Source organism: Gymnoscopelus braueri (genome assembly GCF_963280865.1).
Source record: "Gymnoscopelus braueri genome assembly, chromosome: 3".
In the NCBI taxonomy this organism is placed as follows: Eukaryota; Metazoa; Chordata; class Actinopteri; order Myctophiformes; family Myctophidae; genus Gymnoscopelus; species Gymnoscopelus braueri.
This window is the reverse complement of record NC_137612.1, coordinates 18,657,416-18,667,218: the sequence shown is the minus strand read 5'-3', so window position 1 is coordinate 18,667,218 and position 9,803 is coordinate 18,657,416. Positions and strand designations below refer to the sequence as shown.

The following is a 9,803-nucleotide window of genomic DNA, read 5'->3' as shown; positions in this document are numbered from 1 at the left end:
AGAGATTTGCTTTTCATTGAAGTCGTCTTTTGTCTTATGTAAGTGCACAGCCGTGCCCTATATTGTATAAACATGACTATTGGAATGTTTAGCCTTGTCATAAATATTAATAGATGAGTTGAAAAGTGCGGTGCGAAGGAAGGGGAATCTAATGGTTTGAAGTGGGTATAAAACGTTGATTTATTTATGTATTCTACATGAATTAGTTTGGAAATCTAAACACGGGTTGGAGAGTGTTGTTGCGAGGGCCCCCGTAATGTGCAAGGTTTGAGCACGGGGGGTCCCTGTTTTCCATGTGGAGTGGCTTTTTTGGAAATGGCATTAATTATATACTTACTGGAAAACCAGCCTTTCCCTGCTTTGCATTGCAGATAAATGTTCATGTTACTGTGAACAAAAAAACCTTCCCGCAATTAATATAAATATACACGTTCCTCACTGCTTCCATGTTTCCAAGAATCCACCCCCCACCCAACCCCTCCACCCCTTCACCAAAATCGTATGCATTTCAATTAAAATGATGAGACCGATTTCTAGCGAGTTCTATTACTGTGTTTACACACGCAACACCCCTTCCCCCACCCAAATAGCCTAATACGAGTCCTGCTGTGAACAATGGATATCAGTTGCATCTCCCAGCCTCTCTGTGTTCAAGGCCACTTTCTACAATAGCGTAATGTAATTTATTAATTCAATACACTCAACTCGCACGGCACGGCGCGAGCACACACACACACACACACACACACACACACACACACACACACACACACACAGTTATTCTGGCTATCTGTGGTCCAGTCGGTCTGTTGCATCTGCTCTGCTGGCAAGTGTGTGTGGTAGAAACTCTTAAGCTATAGCTATAAGTTCCCGCTAAGAGTTCCAGGGCCCTCGCGGTTGAAAGGACGTGCAGCACGCACACTCGGGACAATAAACGTCAGGTTAGTTGAGACGTGCGCTCAGTCAGAAAGTCAAGCCAGTAACCTTGACATTTAGGCCGTCGGTGTTGAAGCCCCCTGCGGAGGGCATGGAAAGCGGGCCAGAGGCCCTGGAGTCTGCTGAGCAGGACTACATTAAGAGCTAACCTATTAGGTGTGTTGTTGCTGGCTGTGTCTGAGCCACGCTCTCCTGGCTAATAGACCCCCAGTAAACCCCAGCCACTGAGTAAATACACAGCCTAGCGCTTACACACACACACACAGGCGCGAGGACACACTGAAACACATGACCGCAGGGATCCTGTTACACCTGCATGCACATCTTCTAGCAATTAGGAGCAATCTGCTGGAAAGCATTTCACATTCAAGGTCTTCCCCGGCTCTGGCGAGAGCAGGAGGACACTGGTACAAAATAAAGAGGTCTCCCTGACTGAACAAACAATGCTGGCCGCATCCTTTCTCCCAGTCTTGGACTCACCGGGGGTGGGTGGGGGCACCCGTTTGTGGCACCCTGGGTGAAGCCTCTTCTCCAGATCTCCCTTCCAGGCTCCTCTGTCCCTTCTTAGCCACTTTATCACAGTATTCCACCGTGTTGTCGATGGGTTTCTTTTAACCACTTGAACCCTGGCATACCTATTCTGGGGGGAACATTTGCTGAAAATAGCAGCTCTACAAGGTCGCATCACGTTGTGAGCTTGTTGATCAGATATTTCCGGCAAAGAGATCTCGCGTATAGGGAAAAAAGTGGACAAAGTACAGAACCAATTCAGGTCAAGTTTACTAAGTATAGAGGGTTTAAGTGGGTAAAATGAGGAGATGAGTGTCATCTGTCTTCAATGCATTGTGAGAAGTTTGCTTGGCTACCACCTTGCTATCCTGCTTCTTTGTTGCGTTTTGATGTTCACTTCAGGTCAGCAGAGATACATATTGTAACGTTTCGCACCCTGAGCTGGAATCGAACCCCTGTCTCCAGCTCGGCAGACCGGCAGGTAACAGGCAACGCCAAGAGAACTAGCTTTCTTGGAGGGGCAAGTTACGGCCGGGTCTTTTGAGGGGTCGCTACAATATAAAGGGAGTACAGTAAGTGAGAGAAAGGGATAAACCTTAGTATGTCTGCAGTGTGTCTCCTGTTTTTCCCTCCTAGTATTGAAAGGTGCAATGAGGGGGATTCGGCGGAGAGCAGACTTGACTGTGTGGCTACGCACTGAGCTGGGATTTGTAAGACACCCAGAGCCGGCTTTAGCAGCAGGAAACCCCAAAGCCTGTAAATAATCCACATGTGCAGACTGCACATAAAGACATCCAGTACTTAGCAATTCCCTTATCACAGCTAGATAGCCCAGGGACATAAGAGGCGCTCCTGCCTCTATTCACTAATATGGTGTGAAAGTAGATGCAGATAACACGCTTGTTGTTTATTGAGGCGGTGCCGTTCACACAGCGTAGAGGGTGTGAACTTTGAACATATTTGAAATGGAGGAAAATAAAAGAGGATTGCAAATGACAAGGATACTAAATTGCATGCTCTTTGTTGTAGATAAGACGTTGTCAGGTGCTGGAGGGTGTTCTCTAATCAAAAACACCTGGAGGGTTTGCCATGTGTCTGACTGTGTATGTGCATTGGTTGGTTGGTTGGTTGGTTGGGTGTGTGTGTGTGTGTGTGTGTGTGTGTGTGTGTGCGTGTGCGTGTGCGTGTGCGTGTATGTGTGTGCATACATGTCTAGGTGTCTATCTATGCAATTGTGTCTGTGTTCCTTATCCCAGCTTACACTGTAACAAGTCTGCCTTGCAAACAACCCGCGTTTGAGATTATAATGGAGCTGCTGTAGTCCACTATGCTTCTAAACAATATAGTGGAAAGAAACGACACAAATCCAATTTATCAACCTCATAGATATTCTGCTTGTGAAGTAAGTCAAAATGAAGCGTTTTCTCTTTTGACCCTTTTTGTTTCTTTCTTTCTCTCCTGGATTCTGTCTGCCATAACCATAGTTAGGCTGGCTTCTGTTCTCAGTCAACTGGTACTGTAGCTACCGTTATCTTTGAACCGCTTTGTTGGATCAGATCAGTTCCACCTAATACGTCTCGTGATTCGCATGATTGTAGCGTCCGGACGACACATTGTTCCGCTCATCTCCACCAGGCTTCAGATGGCTCTCGCCTGTCTTCGGCTGCCAGTTTATCGTCGCAGTCTGCAGCACTGCCTGCTTTTTAAGACGCGCATGTCTATCAAACCTCATGGTACCTTTGAAAGGGAGATCAAAAGGAGATAAATTCCAGAGGAGAAGAGAGAAAGAAAGGGAGACAGAGAGAGAGAGGGAGTGAGAGGGAGAGAGAGAGAGAGAAATGGTGAGTGGGGGTGCCCCTGCTATGTAAACATGGCAGTGACAGCTCACAATAGGATATTTTAGCGTATAGCATTTGGCCGCCAAAGCACATGGCAGCTTCAGTGGCCTTGTTAAACTACAAAACAACAGCATTCTGCTCTGCCCGCAGCAGGGTCTGCATAACGAGGGTCCTCATCCCGTTCCTCTTTTCATCTCATTATTTTTAACAATCACTGTGCTGCTTTTGACTCATCTTGTATCGTTCGCTCTTAAAAATTCACGCCGGAAAGTTGTTAGTGCCAGAGCGGCACGGTCGGGCTGCCCAAGTAACATCTGGTTATTTGTCTGACAGCGTCTCCCAATTTGCTTTCAACTAGCGTGCTTAGTATGCCAACATGATCAGCGTCAATGTCCACACAAAACAATCTAAATGATTGCATTGACTTTGATTTTGAAAATAATGTGATTAATCAGTTTATCATGCACAGAAGAAGAAAGTTTGTTAACAGTTTTGTGCAGTTCATATTACATAAGATTGAATAATCAAGATTAATTGATTAGATAGCTTCCCATGTTGCTCCTCTTAAGCTTCAAACACTTCTCTTCAACTGTCATATTTCATTCTTAGAATAGAGTTCTTAATATCTCAGATTTACCAAGCGTTTTTCTAAGTACCCAAAGACGCTTTACATATTTCATAAATTCCGCAAAATGTGTTCATTGCTGAGATTGAAGACACCAAGCGTGTGGTGAGTGTTGATATCCATGTGAATCTAGTAGGGCCTATTCCTGTTAAACACTATGAAACATTGCCGTGTATCTCTTGTACTGCTGTGCAAGAGACAACAAGCCTGTACAGAGACAGGCTTGTTGTCTCTTTTATGTTTGTATTTATTTAAATGTTGTAGCTGTCAATGAGGGAGGACTTCCCAGAAGTTCATGTGTTCATCCATGACTGTCTGGACTTCCTGTCATATCCTGTTGACTCAGCTCTGCTGGTTCAAACAGCCTCTGCTGTAAAACCCAGACACATCGTGTGTCATCCGTTACATGGCAGTATGAAAGAAACAGCAGTTTGTTTACCCTTGATTTTGCTGTCAAACCACACCTTGGGCGTGGTTAAATTCTTTTGTCCCTCCACACTTTCCCGTAAATTGTTTTATGTACGTAATCAGTTTCTGTCATTCAAGTTCGCTTTTGGGGAGACTTAACAGACGCCAATGCCAGTGTCTGATCGCTGGCGCTTGAAGGTCACCACAGAGCTACTTATATGATATGATAGAAGACTTATCCTAATACCTAATTTACCTAATATCCTAATATATAATTTAACTTGACCATGATAGAAAACTGGAATATCATCCTGATGTCAATATGTCATTAGACTGCCCCAACGCTCCTGATTTCGTGTATAGAGGGGCGGGTTTATAGAGCCGGCGAGAGATTGCGCCTGATCCCATTGGTTCACCGATCTGTCCGTCAACCCCCGCCCCGTTAACACAACATTACGAGCGACGCCCACTGCACTCTGGTTGGTTGGGAAATGAAACACTTCCTCATACCGAGTATTCCGACTCGCTGGGCCAGGCTTTTATTTTTTAGCAAAACGAAACAATAAAAGCCTGGAGATCGAGGCTAATATGTCATCAGTAATAATGAAGAAGATTACACTTGTATATGGAAAAACAAGGTTTGACTGTCTTAACCCCATGAATCCTATCATCCCTATTCTGGGCATGTCATGATAGCCGAACATGAACATTCAGCAAAAGTAAGGGAACATTCGCCCAAAGTAGCAGATCTACAACAACGCAACACATTTTGAGTTTGTAGACCGGGTATTTACGGCAAAGACCTTTGCCGCTGGGGGACACAGGTCAACAAAGTATATTGGATTTCAGTGATCAAGTATTATACATGTATCACTTAACGGATTATAAAAAAGAAAATACATCTTCATTCTTCATAGAGGTGATATGACCAAACAGGACTTGTTTCAACTACTCAGGTATTCCTTTGGCAGTTCCAATAACTAGCTGTGTGTTCAAATGTTAAGTTAAGTTGGCACAAAATATCATCATCAAAATCCCTGAGTAAAAAAATAAATAAAGACAGAGTTTAATTGCGATGTGGCCTCCCTGATGATTTTGTTTTGTGATGAGCTGTGATTAGTCGATCTTTGAGGTGACAAACATTCATACTTCATACATTCATTCTGTGTACATACAGACTAGCCCTGTTCTAGACAATTTATATAGCCTAGTATTGTTATGTAATCTTTCATTAACGACTTTCACCCTGGCGTCCCCATTTTAGGCACGTCATTATTGGCAAACATTGTCAAACATTGTGAAATTAGCAGATTTGCAGGCTCACCATGTCTTGTAATGCAAAGCATTGTGAGCTAGCAGATCGGCTATTTATAGATAGCCGTATAAAATAGGGCTTATAAAATAGGGCTTAAGTGTTTAAAAGACCTTATAATATAAATGTTATCTGGTAGTTATAATGTGCTGGTCCGCTGAGCTTATAATGCCTTATAATATAATATAGTACTTCATAAACCTTGTTATAAGTTGTTATGCATAATTATAAACATTTATAACGAGTGTTATAAGTGCATTATAAATGTGCGTATAATGCATTATTTTCTTTCTACTCCCGTACTCATCATTAACCTCTATCAGCGGCGTATTTTCGCTCGGTTAGCGCTGTGTGGCGTGGGAGTAAATTTCACTCATATAGTTTTCTAGTCTCAATTTATGCACTACCTGTATGAGTGTACCATTGTGGGTTTTCCCCCTCCCTGAATGACAACACGGAGGACAATGAAAGTTTGCACAATAACGCATATATTCATATCCTCACCTCTGTGCATGTAAATTGAGAGTAGAGTGGAGAGACAAAAAAAGAGACGAGGAGAGAGTGCAATAATAACACAGTCACTTTTCCACTGCCTGGTGCCACAGTTTCGGCACAAACATGGGGGAAAATGCATTCTACTATACTGCCATCAAAATGTGGAATGCCCTGCCAACAACCATTAAACTTCCCTCAACATTTAAAACTGACCTAAAAACATAGCTGCCCTCAAATTACAATTGGACTTAAATAATTTTGTCCCAATATCTTGCCCTCAGAGAGTCAAACAACGCACTCCCTCAGTGAGCTCCACGGTAGGAGCCCTGTGGGAGTGGCATCCTCTGCCCCCTGCCCCCACCCTTCTGTAAATATATCTACTAGGGGTGTTGGAAAAAATCGATTCATGTAAGAATCGCGATTATTATTATCAATCGATTCACAATTTTTCTGGTTTAAGTTACAGGAGTGAAATGTAAGCTTACCATAATCACAGTAAACATTATCATGTCTTCAGTCATATCCAAGGGCTTTTTTTTTTGTTACTAACTCCAGTCACTTTCAGTTCAGCACAGCTGAGGTGTGTGTGTGTCACTGTCCAGCTGACGCTCATTGACACTCGTTAATGTTACTTGCATCAAAGCAATTATGTTGTGTTTCTGCATCAAATAGAACTACACCTAATCTAAGATTCCATCAAAGCCAATAATGTTTACACGACCCTCTCTGATATTTTTTTGTTTTTTGTTTGAGCTGTTGGAAATAACTAGGCTACACTTGGTTGTTAAAGTCCAGATGAAAACAATATGACTGAAATAATTTGGATTAAACTGATTGGGAATATTTTTTTTTATGAGAATACATTTTTTAACTAGTTTTGAATTAAAAAAAATCGGAATCGAGAATCGTTTTGATTTGCAAAAATCAGTCAAAATCGGAATCGTGACCCCAAGAATCGGAATTGAATCAAATCGTGAGATAACAGACGATTCACAGCCCTAATATCTACTATTGCTTCTTTTTTTTCCTGTAAATATATCTACTATTGCTCAGTGGTGGAAAACATTTTTACTTAAGTAAAAGTATCAATACTGCAATGTAGAAATACTCTGTTACAAGTAAAAGTCCTTGAAATGTAAAAAGCAAAATGTACTTGAGTAAAAGTACAACATTATTGGTATAAAAATGTAGTACTAGAGTAAAGTACTACAAATAATTGTAGTACTAGAGTAAAGTAAAAAAATATTTTGGACCACGGTTTTCTTACCGTTTCTATGATGTTATGATATCTTAGGATGAATGGTACAGTAGAAAAATGTCATAGCTCCATCCCGGGTCCGCCACAGCTTAAAACGTGCGCCAATAGGCCTTGCGTTAGATCGTGTATTTTAATAGCTTTTTAGGTGTTTTTTTTGGTTAGATCTGACGTTCATAGTGACTATTTTTTGCATTTTATGAAAAAAAAAAAAAAAGAAACGGAAGTCTCGCTAGACGAGATTAAAATCTCGAGATTTCAATCTCGATATTTCAATCTCGTCTAGCGACACTTCCGTTTTTTTCTTATTTTTTTCCGGTTGCACAGTGTTCTATCACTATGAACGTAAGATCTAAAAAAAACTATTAAAAAAAAACTATTAAAATACACGATCTAACGCAAGGCCTATTGGCGCACGTTTTAAGCTGTGGCGGACCCGGGATGGAGTTCCATTCATCCTAAGATATCATAACATCATAGAAAAGGTAAGAAAACCGTGGTCCAAAATTCCCCTGTAAGTACAGTACTTGAGTACATGTACTTAGTTACTTTACACCTCTGTTATTGCTTTTAGTGTTGTTACATGTAATGTATTGTGTATATATTGTGTCTTGATGATGAATTTAGTACAACGGAACGGACCACAATGGAAACAAGCCTCCCGGGGCTGTTTGTCCCTTTAACATCGCTTTTTTACTGTGCTGCCGTACTGTTTTCAATCTAGCTAATCAAATATTCAATCAATCACAAAACCGACTTGACACTACTAGACTACTCACTTTTGGTACCAGGTATTTTGTTTTCCACTGCAGATGGTGCCCCTCCATGTAACTGGTCATCACAGTGCTAAAAGAACAATGCCGCCTTGTCTGGAAACTATTTCACCTAGATACAGTCCAACAAAAACAGTTTCTGATAACATTTTAGGCAAGAAATAGGCCATGTTGTTGCTTGGCCTATTTGGGTAAATCTCGGTAAATTGTGTAAAGCATTACCCATTATTTCTGGCCATTCATCAATTGGCTTATAAAATAAACATGTTTATATTTTTGAAAATACGAGCACATAAAATGTTTTGTTGGCTCTATATCGTCCTTTTACGGTCAGTGTGTGAGTGCCTTGACTTTTGGATCCCATCTCTCGGAGATCCTAGAGTTTACTTGCCCAAGGAGATGGTCGGCTGTAGTATCCAATAACTAAACAGATTTCAATTCTTACACTGTGTGTGCGCGCGCACACACACACACACGCACACGCACACGCACACACACGCACCTGCAGTGCACACACATGCACCTTCACGCTGTAGGCCAGCATTCTCCTGCTGACTCAATCCCCCAATCGCCACTCATATTCTGTTATTCTCTGTATGGTAATGTACAGCTGACCGTTATCTCACACCGTCTCTCTGTCTTTCTCCTTTGCCTCTGCTTTCACCCTTCATAATATCTCACTTTCATCCAATCATTCACACGTTTAAAACACTTCTTTTTCACATTCCTTCCAACTTACAGTCCTTTTTTTTCTTTTTACACCTTTTGTTCTCTTTGCTTTTCCCCCTTTCATTCTTTCGCTCTCTCTCTCTCTCTTTCCCTTTCTTTTTTTAAGTCAACAGTGTCTGGCAATCACTGAACTTATCGAGCATTTGACTCGTGGATAACTTTTAAGTCTTCTCTCAGTGAGATGGTCTTGGATGCGAGATGGTCCGACTGTTTGTTTAATTGTGGGAGTAATCGTCTGAGGAACATGGAAAGAATGAGGCCAGTTATTTAGCCAGATGGTTTACTGGTGGAGGTGTGAGGCCGGCCAGCGCGCTGTGGGAACACAACGCTTGCTTTTCTTGGTATCGCTGTCCGTTTTCATGGCCGCTGTTCCTTTTTTTTCATCCCCAAGGCTTTCTCCCCCCGTCCTCTCTCTCTCTCTCTCTCTCTCTCTCTCTCTCTCTCTCTCTCTCTCTCTCTCTCTCTCTCTCTCTCTCTCTCTCTGTCTCATTCTCTCCCTCCCTGTCTTTGTTTGCTCTGGATGGCATGTTTGATTATTTATCGTAAGGGAAAAGGGAGTAGCTAGAGCAATAAACATGTGACTGCACTGTATTTTGTTTTCCACTGAGAAGGCCATGTCCTTTAACAGATATTCGAAGCAGCCATAAAGCCTTTTATTTGCTTTCTAGAAGGGGGGGGAGCTCTACAGAGCCGGAGATGGATCAAAAAGCACTGATCAGCGTCTATTTTGCGGTTTCTGTTTACTGTAAGTGTGACTTATCAAGAGATAAATATTATCCCTGGCTGGTGGCTGTTGGATGTTTTTATCTTGTGAGTTTTGTTTTGTCAAGCGATCATTGTTCCCTCTGGGCTCGTGGAAGAATTTATGTAAATTTGTTTGAGTATCAAAAGAAGGTCTATGTTTCCCAGTTTGTTTTGTTAT

General features: G+C 41.9%; 1 protein-coding gene across 9 annotated transcripts in view; it reads left to right on the top strand.

Moving 5' to 3' along the window:
- foxp1b (forkhead box P1b) overlaps positions 1-9,803 on the top strand; it is a 184,188-nt gene that overhangs the window by 106,580 nt on the left and 67,805 nt on the right. The gene's annotated exons all lie outside the window — the stretch shown is intronic.